Genomic DNA, 14,692 nt, shown 5'->3' with positions numbered 1-14,692 from the left:
ATTCATGAAGTCATTATGTATAAACAAACAGATTATGTAGCGATGGTACAACAGATGGATGTTGTGATTTACATAATGCAATGTAATGCAGTCCATATGATATGTCCCATGCCAGCTGTATGGATTATTCTCCTCATGTCTTGTCCACCAAGCTCAATGTAATGATCTCTATCGTTATGAAGGAAAATTGTTTACTCTCATACAGTACAGCACAGCACAGTACAGCATTGGTTCTCAAGTGGGGTCCAGGGACCCCCAGGGGTCCTTGGGGGGTACCAGGGGGTCCCCAGCAAAATGTGTTAATAAAGCGTTACAATCATTTCAACCCCTTTATCCATATTTTATAGTTTTGGCTATTCAAAAATAGCAGATCTACAAGCTCATAGCGCGGCACCGAGTGTCGCTTGTAGATCTGCTATTTTTGAAAAATCGTGAAAATGTGTCCAAATCTTTGAATATATGGAGTACTAGGATCTCCATGTACTAGGATCTCCATGTACTAGGATCCAGTGGTGGAAAGTATAAGTACATTTACTCAAGTACTGTACTTAAGTACAATTTTGAGGTACTTTTACTTTACTGGAGTATTAACAATTTTCTATACTTTTACTTCTGCTCCACTACATCTCACATATAGGCACATATTGTACTTTTACTCCAGTACAATCTTTGAAAACTTTAGTTACTTTGCAGATATTAATTATTATATTATGAAACATACTTTAACCACTTTAGGCCTATGTCATACATAGGCTATTTGAAAATAGCCGATCTACAAGCTCGCGACGCGTTGTGAGCTTGTAGATCGGCTATTTTCAAACATCTTAGTACTTTTACTTTTGGTACTTTGAAGTATATTTTGGTGCCAATACGTTTGTACTTTTACTCAAGTAACATTTTGAACACAGGCCTTTTACTTGTAACAGAGTATATTTATATTGTGTTATTGCTACTTTTACTTAGGTAAAATGTCTGAGTACTTTTTCCACCACTGCTAGGATCTCCATGGTCATGAACCATGAATCATGAACCAGTTCCCACTGGTTCATGATTGACATCACCCTCACCTTACTGATTTATGATGATGATGATTACATATATGATAACAAATATTATATTTCCCACTGAGAATATATAATCCTAATATATCATTAATATGTTCAAAATATTCTAGGGTAGAAACCAGGGTCCTGTGTGGTTACTGTTAACCTTGTTTAATTATGAAACTGTTACATTTCTGTCCCCATTAAATATTTTTAGGGCATCAGGTCAGTTTTTGATGGCATTTTGTCCCTATAGTCCCATTATTCTGGCATCACTGTACAACACACCCACAGCACTCCAGGAGATACCACCACACACGCCTGTGTCTGTGTATCGCATGCACGCTCGTGTGGGTGTGTGTGTGTGAGCTGCTCACACACACACCCACACACACAAACAAAGGAACACAGGTGTGCAAGCACACACAGTGTATCTCTACCATCAGTCTGTCCGTTTATGTTGAACCCAATGGAGCTGAAAAAGGCATTGCTGAACACAGCACAAATGAAGACATTTCCTCTTCTCCTTGAACAGTCTAACACAGCTGTCTACCAACAGCAGAGCTGTTCACTGCTTCCATTGGAACACAGGTTATTATTTTCATTTCCTTAAAACAACAGTCTGGGACGTACAAGGTATCCAACTGACAGCGACAACATAGTGTTTCTTCTCATGATGTGTTTTGTCTAATGCTATTGAGCTGGAGACAGAAACAGAGAAGTACAGAGAAAGGAACCTGATATAATTTCTCCACACACTTTTGTACATTTACTCAAGTACTGTACTTAAGTACAATCTTGAGGTACTTTTACTTTACTGGAGTATTTCCAATTGTACTTGTACTTTTACTTCTACTCCAGTACATCTGAGAGGCAAATGTTGTACTTTTACTCCACTACAATTATTTGAAAACTTTAGTTACTTGTTACTTTGTCAATTTGATTATTATAACAAAACATACATTAACCACTTAAGCCCTATAGTATATACATTTAGGCCATTTGAAAATAGACGATCTACAAGTTCACAATGCGTCGCGATGCAACACATTTTGAACTTGTAGATCTGCAATTTTAAAAGGATATATACATTTCATACATTTGAAAACTTGTGAAATGGGACATTCTGCACAATGAGTACTTTCTACTTTTGGTACTTTAAGGACATTTTGATACCGATACTGTTGTACTTTTAATCAAGTAAATTTTGAATTCCGGACTTTTACTTGTAGCAGAGTATTTCTACATTGCAGTATTGATACTTATATTTAAGAAATAAAACAAAATTGAGTACTTATTCCACCACTGGTGAAATCTCACTCATCATCTGAAATATCTGAAAGAAAAATGAATAGAGGTAACATAACCATAAAGTGCCGTCTGAAGGAGAAAAAGCCCCGTCTCTCAACCATCTTTATCATGTTGATCACAAGTGACAGCTCTGTATTGCGTCTGACTGCACCCCACCGGCAGATGAACTGAAATGAGAAATATCATTCTTTCAGTAGTGACAATAGACACACTGGGAGGGGATGGAGAGAGAGAGAGTGATGTGATGTGGCGTTAATCTGCCCCAGTGGCGCCGTTGACTCTGTTTCATTCAATAATGACATGCCTGTGAGGCGACACGGACCGACGAGCAGTGGTGGAAAAAGTACTCAAATGTTTTACTTAAGTAAAAAGTATCAATACTGTAATGTAGAAGTAGATATACTTAAAGTACCAAAAGTAAAAGTACTACAATGTTTGAAAAGCTTGTAGATCGTCTATTTTCAAATAGCCTAGGTATAAAATAGGGCTAAAGTGGTTAATGTATGTTTTATAATGTAATCATTTATATGTGCAAAGTAACTAGTAACTAAAGTTTTCAAATAATTATAGTGGAGTAAAAGTGCAATATTTACCTCTGAGATGTAGTGGAGTAGAAGTAAAAAGTACAGACAATTGGAAATACTCCAGTAAAGTAAAAGTACTTCAAAATTGTACTTAACAAATTGTGTGCCAGAAGTTTATTAAAATAGGGTACGTTCAGTACCTATACTACTACTGCATATCTTCCATCCACTTACGTTGATAGGTTTCGTGCAGTAAAAGCCCCGACGCGGAAGTGCATGTAAACAAAGCGTGCGTGCGAGACGGCGGAGGGTCCCGACTCCCGACTAACGCCTGGAACAATAATATTTCTAACGCGATCCTCCATTGCAGAGTGATCGCCGATCGAAAACGGCTCACTTCCACCACGTTAAAAAGAAATGGAGATATTAAGCTTTTAGTCAAGGAGTTAACATTGGAGCGGCCGACCGGAAGGATTTTTGACATGGATCCACACCCGGCCTCTCCTTCTCAGAGACTCCTTGGATGATCCCAAAGTTTCGTTAGAGCGCCCCACGTGGGCCCCACGTATAAAAGAAAATGGGCCAAAAACGGTCCGGACCGTTTATGGCACACGACGCATGGATTCTCAAAAACGGTCCGGACCGTTTATGGCACTCAATTTGTTAAGTACAGCACTTGAGTAAATGTACTTGGTTACTTTACACCACTGCCGAAGGGTCCACTAGTTACACAGAACCTGGTTGTAAATAGCTGGTGGAATAGCTAGGAGGGGGAAAATGGTCGCTAGGAAGGAGAAGTGGGTGCTAGGACGGATACAAATGGGTGCTGTGAGAGAGAAATGGGTGGAAGGACATCCAGAGAGACCCTGGAGTCTGCCTCCCTCCATACTAATGGAAAAGCATCAGTCATGAGTGGAGAACCACCGATAAATACATCACACTGACTGGAGACCTGCACCATCGCTACACGTTCTTTATAAGCAGCCAGAGGGGTGTGTGGTGGTGGTGGTGGGTGGCAGTGGTGGAAAAAAGTACTAAATTTCTGTACTTACAGTAAGTAAAAGTATCGATGCTGCAATGTAGAAACACCCTGTTACAAGTAAAAGTCCGGAATTCAAAATGTACTTCAGTAAAAGTGCAAAAGTATTGGTATCAAAATGTACTTAAAGTACCAAAAGTAGAAAGGAAGTACTCATCATGCAGAATGTCCCATTTCACAATGTTTGCAAATGTATAAAATGCATAAAAATCATTTGAAAATAGCATATCTACAAGCTCAATGCGACGCATTGTGAGCTTGTAGATCTGGTATTTTCAAATGGCCGAAATGTAGGGATGGAGTGGTTTTGTAATAGTAATCAAAATGTACAAAGCAACTAGTAACTAAAGTTTTCAAATAATTGTAGTGGAGTAAAAGTGCAATATTATAGCGGAGTAGAAGTAAAAGTACTGACAATTGGAAATACTCCAGTAAAGTACAAAATCACACCCAGTGTGAAGTGGGCGGTGTGGTCATCACAGTGGTCATCATAGTGATGGAAGCTCACTTCCAAAAAAAAATTGGAAGTGCATAATCCTATTTATAGGTTATTAATGTCATCATGTTATCACGCTAGCCAATCACAGTGCTGAATAGAGTCAGCCAATAGAGTCAGCCAATCACAGTACAGCTAGGGGTCTACTAATGGGCCAATCACAGTGCAGGAAACTAATACTAATGAGGTGTCCCAACCCCACTTATAGGGGCGGCTACACCGCCCAAAAATCACACCCAGTGTGAAGTGGGCGGTGTGGTCATCACAGTGGTCATCATAGTGATGGAAGCTCACTTCAAAAAAGAAATACATTTATTGAAAATCATTTATTATTAAAGTCATATTCTGATGTGACTTTGTGTATCGTTAAAAAAAAAAAACGATACACAAGATTCTGTGTATCGTCTATCAAGTCTATCATTTTCAATTTTGTTCTCAAAATCGGTTTCTTCTTTTCTCATTTCAGCCATAGTGATCTTTGGGTTCTTCTTTACCTCTCTCACCAAGACTCCTCTCCCCCTCATTGTGTGCCTTTCCAAATCAAGTCTCACTTCCCAAAAAAAATTATTTTTGGAAGTCCATAATCTTATTTATAGGTTATTAATGTCATCATGTGTCTCGCTAGCCAATCACAGTGCTGAATAGAGTCAGCCAATCACAGTACAGCTAGGGGTGTACTAATGAGCCAATCACAGTACAGCTAATGAGGTGTCCCAACCCCGCTTATAGGGGCGGCTACACCGCCCAAAAATACCTCAAAATTGTACTTAAGTACAGTACCCGATCGAGTACATGTACTTGGTTACTTTTACACCACTGGTGGCTGGGTGTGGTCGTCACAAGGTGTTTGTATAAAATTGGAAATACTCTGAAAAGCAAACATTTGTAATAGATTTAGTTCCAGGGATCTCCCCAGAAGCAAAGATTTGAGTTACAAATGTCCGCTTTAAAATATATATATTCAAAGATTTGCACAAATGCTAAAATATCAGATCAACAAGCTCATAGCGCAACACTCGTGCCGCACTATGAGCTTGTATATCTGATATGTTTAAATAGCCCAAATAAATTTTGCGGTCTTAATGGGTTAAAGTATAAATCAGGTGTTGGTTTAAATAGCTCAACCACTTAAACCCTTCTGTATACTTAGTTGGCTCTACTAAATCCCCTCCTGTTTTGGCTCTATACTAAATCTCTTTACCAACAAGACCAGGAGACCTGGTTCTGCCAGACCCCTAGTGGTTGAAATCTGAATGGCTGGGTAGGAAAAGATCACAGCAATCACAGCACGTCCTGCAAAGCTTAGCCTATGGGCGTGTTTTCCACAGCATGGCGTCACAGCGAAGGACACATTTTCACGACGGTGGTTGAAATCTGAAGCGTTCCTGAATGGCTGGGGAGGAAAAGAGGGACAGACCGACCGACCGACCGACCGACCAACAAAGCCTCCTGTAGGCCGACCCCCTGCGACCGGGGATCAGTCGTACCGTAGTGCTTTCCGTCCTGCGAAGCCATTGGCCAAGCCCTGTCACGTGGTCAAATCGGGGAGGGTCCCTCCTTTGCATGTCTCTTGCATATTTGCATGTGATTTGCATGTCTAGTAGCCATGTGTTTCTGTTATGCCATGTGATGTGCATGTCTAGTAGCCATGTGTTTCTGTTATGCCACGGGTCGCGGGTTCGATCCCGTGCTCCGCCGACCAACAATGAACAACTCTCAGACAACTGCAGGTGATCTGAAAACACAGCCTCTTTGCACACCGTTGTCATGCATTCTTGTTTATTTGTTAACTGGACAACTCTCAGACAACTATAGCTGATCTGAAAACACAGCCTCTTTGCACATAGATGTCAACCGTCCTTGTCAATTTGTTAACTGGACAGCATGACAATGAATTGAGTGACAACCGCCCCAAGTTCTCCCACACAACTATCCTTCTCCGTTCTCTACACTGGCTCCCCGTAGCGGCTCGCATCCAGTTTAAAACCCTGGTGCTAGCCTATAGGGCAGTGAAAGGAACAGCTCCTTCTTACCTCCGGGTTATGGTCGATGCTTACACCCCTGCCCGACCACTTCGGTCGGCCACCTCGGGGCGACTGATTGCCTCGTCGCTCAAGGGTCCTTCTGGCCGATCTACACGGTCACGACTTTTTTCTGTTCTGGCCCCACAGTGGTGGAATGAACTCCCCACTGATGTCAGGACAGCAGAGTCACTGCCCATCTTTCGCCGCAGGCTGAAAACCCACCTCTTCAAGAAACACTACCCTTCCTCTTCGCCTTGCCTACTTGCTGTTAACTAGTTGTACAAACTCTTGTTTTATTGGATCTTGTTTATTCGATACACTTCTTTGTTTTAGCTCTTGCTCATTTGATTTTCCTATTTTGTCTCATCGGTTTATGAAAGTAGGTAGCTGATATATTGCACTTTTACTTTAGCGCTAGGTATACTCTTGGTTGCTTGTTTTAGAAGAGAATGCACTTAATGCTTCTGGTGATTAGTAGTTTCGTTCCCTACCTATGTTGAATGCACTTATTGTAAGTCGCTTTGGATAAAAGCGTCTGCTAAATGACTGTAATGTAATGTATAACATTTCATGTAAACATACAACAGGACAAAGGTGAGATAGTCAGCAGGGCACAGCGCTGCAGGGAGTTGCACCCTGGATCCAGCATAAGCTAGAAGTACTTACTACCAGTGCTTGTTTGCTTTGTGACGCCACCATGTCCTTACTTGCATGTGAATACAGAAAATATTAAAAAGGCCTGAATAACGTGTGTTGCAGTGGCTTGATAAAGAACCAATACAGCTCTCCTTCATACTGATATGATTGACCTGTAATCACAGTAGAAAATAGCACAGTGATTCTCAGATTGGGGTCAGGGGACCCCCAGGGGTCCTTAAAGGTATCATGACATTCATGTTTACACCACATTCAGAGTCTTTGTCCTGGTCCTTCAAACGTGTACAAAAAGTTTTAACTGAAAATCCCACTCCAGTGATTCACTGTAGGTGTTTTTCTCTCACATTTCTAAAGCCTTTTCAACTGCAATGAAAAAAGAAATGTTTGCCTGCGGGTGTCGCTGGTGAGGGATTTTGCCTGTCAATCATCACCTCTGCTCCGCCCCCCCCAAAGGAAAGGATAGGGGAGGGGAGGGGCGAGGAGGAGAGTGGGCGGGATTAATCGACTGTGACCTCACTGTCGAAGGGCCAATCTCAGATTACTTTTCAGCCTAATTATTCAGAAAACCCCAGACCACAGAAAACGCACCTTTAAGGGGGTCCCCAGGAAAATGTGTTAATATAGCATCTAAATCAGCAAGCCGATATTAACCCTATACATCAATTATTTGAAATAGACAATCCACAAGCTTGCAGATCGGCTATCTAAAAAAGACAATTAAGTGAACATTTTGCCGCAGCAAGACAAAATACATGTGTGTGAATGAGAGGAACCCAAGGGGAACTAGAAAAAGTGCTCCTCGAAGCACAGGTCTCCGCCAGGTCAGGTAGGTTATTTTGGCATCCTGGTGGCGCTATAATAGGCCAATGTGAAAAGGGTGCCATTTCTTCCTAGGCCATGCACGGCAATCAGACGCTGCGTTCATGATCTGCGGCATTTTGTTCAAAACAAGCCACTACTGCAAACTTTGGATGTTAATCTTAGCCAATCAGGATGGAATATGAAAAATCAAACAGATATGTCTTGATCACATGACTATATAGATCATGTCTACCGATTTGCGTGAAATTTGGATAAAATGGGAAGGAGTAATATAAACAAATGTGTTTTACATAAGTTGGCCTCTTGGTGGTGCTATAAAAGGCAGATGTGAAAAATACAGGGCAAAGGTTTTTCCTTGGCCTCTAGGGAGTGCGTATGCAAAGTTTTATACAGATCGGTGCAGTTATAGGTAAAAACACGAATCGGCCTGTTTTAGCGCCACCATGAGGCTGATTTGAAGTGTTTTAAGTGGCATTTCTTCCTCGGCATAGTGGGAATGTGCGTGCATAGTTTCAGGGAAACTGCATGCTGTGATCATGATTCGAGGCATTTTGTTCAAAACGGAGCACTCCTGCGAACTTTTGAAGCCATTTTTAGCCAATCAGGATGGAATATGAAAAATCTGAAAGACAGGTTTTGTTTAATGACTATAGAGATACTGGCCCTCATTTATCAACGCGGTGCAGCCCAAATAATGGGCGTACGGCGAGATCACCGCACCTTTCGGCATTTATCAATATATCCTGACGTGGGCTTCATCCTACCATACACTGAGATCTCACGTCTGGTCGAGACCAGTTGTTGACGTTGGCTGCGCCCGTTTATTCCATTCTAGATCTGCGGAGCAGCATTGTCTGACTGTCTGACAGGCATCTGGACACATAATCCACTCCTAAATGTATATCTACACTAATAAATAATCCCTGTGAAAATATCACATTTTATAAAGTAATTTAAACAAACTGCTTTAACAGTTATTCAGTTGCATTGGCTATTTGAAAATAGCAGATCTGCAAGCTCAAAAACGGGTCGCATCGCGACGCGTTGTGAGCTTGTAGATCTGCTATTTTCAAAATATACAGCGCTTCTGCGAGCGCATTTTCGGGACTCCCGACGATCTTTTCATGGACAGTGAGGTGTACAAACTTACAGTAGCTTGTCCTATGTTATGGAGTTATGTCATAGAGAGTTTTGAAGACTACAACCTGGCTGGGTTAAGGATATAAACCCGACGCTCCAATCTCTTATTAATGTGGCGGCACGGTGACGGAATCACTGCCGCCCGTCCGAGTCTAACGGGGAATATCCTACATGACTGCTTGTGCACTGCTCGGTATGGGTTAAATAAATTAATATACAAACGTATTCCATTCATGGCGATGTGATTGGTATCATAATATGTCATTCATGTAGGCTACAAGCCTACGTGACAAAGATTGTACCGCTACGGTACGGATTACAATACATGAAAAACACAGCTGGGCGGGCGTGTGTGTGTGTGTGTGTGCGTGTGAGAGAGAGAGAGAGAGAGAGAGAGAGGGGGGCGTGTGCGTGTGCGTGTGCGTGTGTGGCGAGGCAGGCGGGGGAAACTCTTTCTTATTGGCTTTTGATGTCTTTGGTCGTATTCTGGTTCTTCTTCATGTCGTAAAATCGGGGCGTTTTGAGAATATTTAAGGGCGTGTTATTTAAATGACGCTAGGTTTCAGCCGTGACATTTATCAAGCCTGGGACCAAATGTAGGCTCGGATCAGCTGTGTAGGATTCGTTGATAAATGTGACTTCGACGTTGGTGTACGGCCGAATATATGGAAAGATATACGCCGGTTTATACGCTGCGTTGATAAATGAGGGCCAGTGTGTACCGATTTACCTGACGTTTGGACAGAATCTGTAGGAGTACTGTCAAAAAAATGTTTTGCACAAAGCGGCCTCCTGGTAGCGCTATAACAGGCCCATGTGAAAAATTTGGGCCAGAGGTTCTGAATTGAATCTATACTTTAAAATCCTAACTCTAAGAGTGTTTAAATGGAACCAAATGGACCCGTGAGGGTCCATTTGGTTCCATTTGTACACCCTCTGTTTGAGAACCACTGCCCTATCATGTACACTAAACAAGAGCATAGGAGCCTAGACATAAATAAATATCTCAGATACAGTCATTTGGTTAGAATCAAGATGCATATTGTCTAAAACAGTCAATCACTCATTTGATTTCTCACCATTTCCTCTGCTGTAGCATTTGGCCTATAATCCATGTTACACATTTTAGCCACTTTAAACCTTTCATCACCTGGTTGAAAATAGCCAATCTACAAGCTTGTAGATTGACTATTTGCACACAGGATGAACATGTATTGAACAACTTTCTGTCTGTCTCTGTCAGTCCAAAGCCAATAGGCCTGCACATAATGTAATATCTCAAATAATATGAACACACACCAGGGGAGTGGTTCTCTAAGAGCTGTATTTCAACTGCAGCTTTAGCACCACACTGTCAAGTTAAATAACTTACTGTACTGATGAACTGTACTGGGGTCCCCAGAAAAATGTGTTAATATCTATAGATTCAAAATCAGCAAGCTTCTATAGACCCTATATACATCAGCTATTTGAAAATAGCCAATCTACAAACTTGTAGATCGGCTATTTAAAAACATTAATGAAGTGAAAAGTGAAAGTGGAATATTTGCATAAATAACTGTCACAGTGGTTCTCAAACCTTTTAATTTCAAGGATGGCATTAGACCACGGCCCCCGGCCCCATTTGATAACATTTTCTATCTCTGGGACCACAATCTATACTATAAAATCCTAAGAGAGTGTACAAATGGAACCAAATTTGTTAACTGGACAGCGTGACAACTAATTGAGTGATAACATTTCATGTAAACATAGATTAAAGCAAAATAAAAGCTCACGACTGAAAATGTGTATGGCCAAACCCATTATTATGAGACTGTGAAACAGTGTTAAAATGAGTCAATACATACAATTATGATGTTTAGTAATATTGTTCCTGCCGTTTTACATAATGCCAACCAGGCAAAGAAATCAGACTCTGGCTTTAAATACTAATCTACAAGACACATTGAGAGCTTGTAGATCGGCTATTTTCGCAGACATGCTGGCTGCTATGGAATCCAAATTACTGAAATTAGTGACTCACCGAGGAATGAGGGCTGGAAGAGGGCCTCTGGGCAACGGAACCTCTCGTTGCCGATGGTGATGACCTGTCCGTCGGGCAGCTCGTAGCTCTTCTCCAGGGAGGAAGACGAGGACGCGGTGCCCATTTCCTGCTCAAAGTCCAGTGCAACATAGCACAGTTTCTCCTTGATGTCACGCACGATCTCACGCTCGGCTGTTGGGCAGAAAGGAGAATGAGATTAGTTAACAGAAGGCAATATATAATTCATTTTATTTAACAACTTGGAATCCCAGCATGCATATTGTGGGGGAACTTAAGCCAAAAATAGCAGATCTATAGCTATTTTTGCCCAAGAGATTTTGTGTAGAAAGTACAGAGCCAGCTCATGTCCTGTTTACCAAGTCTAAAGGGATTAAGTGGTTTAAGTTTGCTTGTGGTGTAAACCGCCGACAGGATGTTGAGGGGTTTTACACCTCTAGCAACAATATAACACTAAAAGCCTTCTCTAGCTGGTTTCAATGGGTGGCTGAGGAGTTTGGCTGGTTTCAAGGTGTTTTTGCCAACCTGTGGTGGTGAAGCTGTAGCCCCTCTCTGTGAGGATCTTCATGAGGTAGTCTGTGAGGTCGCGTCCAGCCAGGTCCAACCTGAGGATGGCATGGGGCAGAGCGTAGCCCTCGTAGATGGGCACAGTGTGGGTCACGCCGTCACCGGAGTCCATGACGATACCGGTGGTACGACCAGAGGCGTACGTACAGGGACAGCACGGCCTGGATGGCCACGTACATGGCGGGTGTGTTGAAGGTCTCGAACATGATCTGAATGAAGAGAGGGTTGGGTGGGTTAGATGATGAGTCACTTCTGTTATCACAAAGAATGAATATTGCTCTAGTTCAGTGGTTCTCAAACACTGGGTCAGGACCCTGAAGCTTCCATTAAAGAAGAAAAGATCAGCTGAGGAAAGAGGAGACCTAGAGAGTGGCAAGCAGGAGGAAAAGAGGACAGGTTGAGGAACTAGACTAGGCCTGCGACAAGTGCAATTATTTGATAGTCGTAATTGTTTTTGCATAATTGTCATAATCATGTCCATATTGAAAGATTTTGCACATTCAAACATTTTCCAAAAATAGCAGATCTACAAGCTTACAACTTGCGTTGCAAGCTTGTAGAGCAGCCATTTCTGCTACTTTAAAAAAATATTTGTCACCCAAGTAACCGATCTACAAGCTCACAATGCATCGTGTTGTGAGCTTGTAGATCTGCCATTTTTGTACGCCACCCGTGTACAACAAAGCATAATACAGGGTGAAATAGTCAGACTAATTGATTTGATTATTTACAAATAAAATCATGTTAATGTCGATTCATTGATATAAAAAATTCAACCCTGCAGCTATTTAATTAAACTACATGAGCCAGACTAAGTCGGTTATTGTTTTTTCTAAATGTCGGGTTTCGAAACATTTTCGTTCATAACCCAGCCCCACATCTTCCTGCAAGTCCCCAGTTTTTGTTTTCTTACCTGGGTCATCTTCTCCCTGTTGGCCTTGGGGTTGAGGGGGGCCTCTGTGAGCAGGACGGGGTGCTCCTCGGGGGCCACACGCAGCTCGTTGTAGAAGGTGTGATGCCAGATCTTCTCCATGTCGTCCCAGTTGGTGACGATGCCGTGCTCGATGGGGTACTTCAGGGTCAGGATGCCTCTCTTGCTCTGGGCCTCGTCGCCCATGTAGCTGTCCTTCTGGCCCATGCCCACCATCACACCCTGGAGAGGAAGAAGAAACACAAAGGTTAACAAACAGCAGGGGGGGGGAGAAACACATCTCCATATTTTCACTTTTGTAAATTAATGCCCTACTTGAGCATGCTACAGCGTCACAAAAGTGGCATATCTGCAAGCTTTTTGACATTTTTGAATCCTGAAAACCAATTTACTTAACATGCGAGCTTGTAGATTGGCTAATTTAACATACAGGACAAAGGTGAGACAGACAGCAGGGTACAGCACTGCAGGGACTTGCACCCTGAAACCAGCATAAGCTGGAAGTACTTACTACCAGTGCTTTTTTGCTTTGTGACACCATGTCCCTACTTGCATGTAGATGCAGAAAATATTAAAAAGGCCTGTGGTCAGGGGAACCCCCAGGGGTCCTTAAGGGGGTTCCCGGGGGTCTCCAGAAAAATGCGTTATTATAACATCAAAATCATCAATAAACCCTATAGTCAAATGCATATTAATTTGGGGGTCCTTCACATGAAAACGTTTGAGAACTACTGTAATAGCACACGTATTGGATGAACATTTTATTCACATAAACAGCTTTGGGTCTCTCTCTGTCCAAAGCCTCAACTCTATTACACTAGTTGGGAGCATAATGCACACACAACATCCACAATCATGTAGACTATACATAAAGGCCTACACATAATTAAATGTACATAATTAAAAATACATAATTGAACAGCTTTCCGTCTCTGTCAGTCCAAAGCCAATAGTCCTGCACATCATTTAATATCTCAAATAGTTTTGGAATATTTGCATACATAACTGTCTCAAATAGGAATGTGTTCCTGTGACAGTATCCCCTGTCAGTGGTTCTCAAACCTTTTAATTTCAAGGACCCCCAGTTTGATATGCATTAGACCAAAGACCCCCATTTGATAACATTTTCTATCTCTGGGACCTCAATCTATATTATAAAATCCTATCTCTCAAGAGTGTACAAATGGAACCAAATGAGGGTCCATTTGTACACCCTCACTGCCCTATAATGTACAATAAACAAGAGCATAGGGGCCTAGACATACATAAACAGATCAGATACAGTGATTAGAATCAACATCTACAATACATTACATTGTCTGAAACAGTCCATCACTAATTTGATTTCTCCTCATTTAGCAGTATAATATCATGCATGTTACACTGAGCGGTTTACAAAACCCACACACCCCAGATGGAGGTAAACATGTGTTGACCAACAACACACATTGACCCATGACCACAAAACATACTGTCATGCTAAATAACAGTACAAAAACGGAGCTAGAGCTCTTTCCCTCAAACTGCTATATAATAACCAAGCTAAAAATATTATAAATAATATGAAATGTAAAATTGAGGCTTTAATGGTGATCAGTGATGGTCTATGAATAATGATGTGTCTAGCATGGACTGTTAGTTAGCTTTAAGCTGCAGGTTACAGACAGACAGCCCAATACACACTTATAACATCCCAGATTGATCTAACAATGAATCCACTGTACATTCACCAACTCACCAGGTTATCTAAGCATACAATCGTTAGCATTACCATGTTATAAATTGTCCCATAGAGCCTTTAAACCCCTCTTTAAATAGACGATGCTAACGCGCTAATTTAGCTAGCGTCTCCTCCTTTCAACAAATAAGAGCCTTAAACTAAGCTAAATATATTTAAAATCATATTAAATATAAAATCGGGGACTAGATATGTGTCTAGCATGGACTGTTTGTTAGCTTTAAGCAGCTTTCAGCCCACTATAATAAAGCCTGCATCAGCTATATGAAAATAGCCCTTAAACTGCAGGTTACAGCCAGCCCATTACACACTTATAACATCCCAGATTGATCTAATAATGAATCCACTGTAAATCC

General features: G+C 41.6%; 1 pseudogene across 1 annotated transcript; it reads right to left on the bottom strand.

Annotated features, from left to right (window-relative positions):
- Nucleotides 1-1,736: 1,736 nt before the first annotated feature.
- LOC308104390 (actin, cytoplasmic 1-like) lies at nucleotides 1,737-12,817 on the bottom strand (annotated as a pseudogene). Its single transcript, XR_013935008.1, has 4 exons — nucleotides 12,581-12,817; nucleotides 11,626-11,876; nucleotides 11,083-11,274; nucleotides 1,737-1,744 (listed from the first exon to the last, which is right to left on the bottom strand). The product of XR_013935008.1 is annotated as an actin, cytoplasmic 1-like (transcript).
- Nucleotides 12,818-14,692: the final 1,875 nt, after the last annotated feature.

Source organism: Gymnoscopelus braueri (assembly GCF_963280865.1).
Source record: "Gymnoscopelus braueri genome assembly, chromosome: 17".
NCBI lineage: Eukaryota > Metazoa > Chordata > Actinopteri > Myctophiformes > Myctophidae > Gymnoscopelus > Gymnoscopelus braueri.
The sequence above is the reverse complement of the archived record's forward strand: the minus strand, read 5'-3'. Positions and strand labels throughout refer to the sequence as shown.